Source organism: Adiantum capillus-veneris, chromosome 16 (genome assembly GCF_014529385.1).
Source record: "Adiantum capillus-veneris isolate H3 chromosome 16, ASM1452938v2, whole genome shotgun sequence".
NCBI classification, from domain to species: Eukaryota; Viridiplantae; Streptophyta; class Polypodiopsida; order Polypodiales; family Pteridaceae; genus Adiantum; species Adiantum capillus-veneris.
Window position 1 is genome coordinate 58481296 of NC_140946.1, and position 2540 is coordinate 58483835.

Here is a 2540-nt window from a genome sequence, read left to right on the forward strand (position 1 = left end):
AGCGAGAGAATATTCAATAGCCTTTAATGGGATAAGTCAATTTTCTATATGTTTAAAAATTCCAAGTCCGCATGCCTTATTTCCTCCCCCTTTATACTTTTACTTATAGCATTTGAAACTAAACAACCCACATCCCACTCTCTCTCCTCCCAAAGGAGTGTCCAAGACACTCCTTTTTGGAACCACCTAAGTATGCTAACACTTAATTGGACCATCTGATGGAAATAAAAAATTTTGTACCACATGTTTAGCTAGTAAAAAATGCTCCAATTAACTCGTTGACAAATTCATCAAATGCTTCAATATAGCTTTAAATGTTGTTATTTTACTTATACGAAAGAAATCATCCAAGTATCTTTTCAAGCTGTTATGGAGCATGATTTTTTTTTATCTTCAACTTGTAGACACTTATTAAGACCATCACACAAGATTTCAATTTAGATCAATGGTGATAAACAAGAAAAAAGGTATCCTATTTTGAGAAGAAGAATATATAAAATTTGTTTGGAATGGGAATGGTTTCCAGTCTCAATGCTTCGATTACTTGAAAATTTTACATGACATGAATGATGTGGTGGCAATGCACCATTGGTTGTCAGAAGTCGGTGTGGGTGTTAGTGGCGGGGAAGTCGGTGCGGATGGTGGTGGCGGGGATATTGATGGAGGAATAGATTCACTAACATTGCTATTGTAGGTGCAACTTCCGTAACCTGTATGTGCATGTGAATTAGAAACATTGTGGTGCATGAGGTAGAGACTTATATTATATATATATACACACACACTTATATAGTTATAAAAGAAAAGATACTTCTCTATATAGGTGGACACACATATTGCACATGGTCAAGCGGAATGGCATATAATGCTTACTTGGATCTGTGATGGTAATTTGTCCGATACCCCTGAAATCACAAGTGGATCCATTGGCTTTGTTGACTTGCCAGTATGCGTTCATTGCAAATGAGGCATGGGAAATCAAGGTGTTAGGGAGGAAACAAGGTTTCTGTGGATCTTGGATAGCGGAGCAATACGCAGCATTAGAGGAGCAAATGAAGTCCAAAGCCTGCTGCAAGCTTGTGTCATTGGAAGTAGCAGCGGGAACGCACCATTGCTTGGCTCTGGCGGGAACAGCTGCTGAGTCAGTGAGGCTCACATCGTACACCCGTGTTCCGTTGGGGTAGAGAAGACCCCAATTTTTCTCAGTAGGTGCTCCTCCCTTGTGGTTCTCGTTGAAGAGAGCGAAGATGTAAGTTGGTATGGGGGTTCCCGGGTGCGAGGGGGTGCCTTGAGATGTGAGCGTCTTTTGCACGAGGGCTTCCATATAAGACGTTGCAAGCTCTGGGGTTGCACCGACGCCGCCGGCCGTGGGCCAGCCCGTTTCTGTAATGACGAGAGAGATGTTTGGAAAGCCGAGCTTGGCTATGGCCGCCCACACAGCATCAAGCTGCGCATCTAGCAGGTTTGTATACGTGAGATCTCCATCTTCAACCTGGGATCTGGTATTAGACTGGAATAGGGCGTACGGGAGCGGGATTTGTTTCGAATTGAAGGACCACGTGAGGTACGGGTAGATGTTGAGGTGGAAAGGAGAGGAGGTGTTTGAGAGGAACTCCAGGAGGGGTTTCATGATGGTGTCTGTGATATCGGCTCTGAAGCTACCGGCAGAAGGAGGATAGGAAGCGCCCAGGACGTCCGCGGCGACGGAGGTGCTCACAACGATGTTATCAGCCAGTCCGGCCTGCGTGTCCACGTGGTCAAGTCGACGGGGACGTGGTTAGATAGGGAGTTACACGTACCTAAACAGTATTAGCGGGGAGATTCGCACGTACCTGCTCAATGGCTGCCTGCATCCGGCGCATGGCGGGGACCAAGCTCAGCCACGTGGCAGTGTCGTCGTGGTTGCTCAGGATCTCGTTGCCCACGTCGACGCCAATGATTTGTGTGGCCGGGTAGTAGGGTAGGATATTGATTCCGACCCAGCGTGCAGCCGCGTCTGTGCTGTTTGCCATGCTCGTCAAGTCCTCATTCTTGACGGTGATCAGCACCGTGAGGTTGGTATTGGCCAGTGCTTTCAGCACACCGGGATCGCTGTCGAAAATCCGCACGCTGCCCACGCCCAGCTCCTCCATCAGTGCCACTGCCTGCGCAGGAGGCGGCAAGTTGTCCGCCACCCTGCCGTAGTTGATGCCCATCGTCATCGCTGATACGTCACAACCTGCAGGAGAACAACAATATACACCAGCATTTCGAGGGACTACCTTATCATAACGCAGTACATATTACAGACACATATTTTGCTTACCTACTACTCGTAACGCACAAACCGTTAACGCTAGTAACATACAACTCATCTTCATTTCTTATCGCCAACCTGCAGCTTCCAAGTTCTCCTCCTCTCCTTTTATAAAGCATGAGGAGTCTCGCCGTCCAGATATTAATCTTTTCAGTCGGGTGATAATTAATAGGGAAAATTCCCAAAATACACCTGTCAATTCCTTTTTTACAATGCTTAGCATGTAATTTGTCACAAATTATCT

General features: G+C 46.3%; 1 pseudogene; it reads right to left on the minus strand.

Moving 5' to 3' along the window:
• Positions 1-540: 540 nt before the first annotated feature.
• Positions 541-2201, minus strand: LOC147439114 (putative glucan endo-1,3-beta-glucosidase A6 pseudogene; annotated as a pseudogene).
• Positions 2202-2540: the final 339 nt, after the last annotated feature.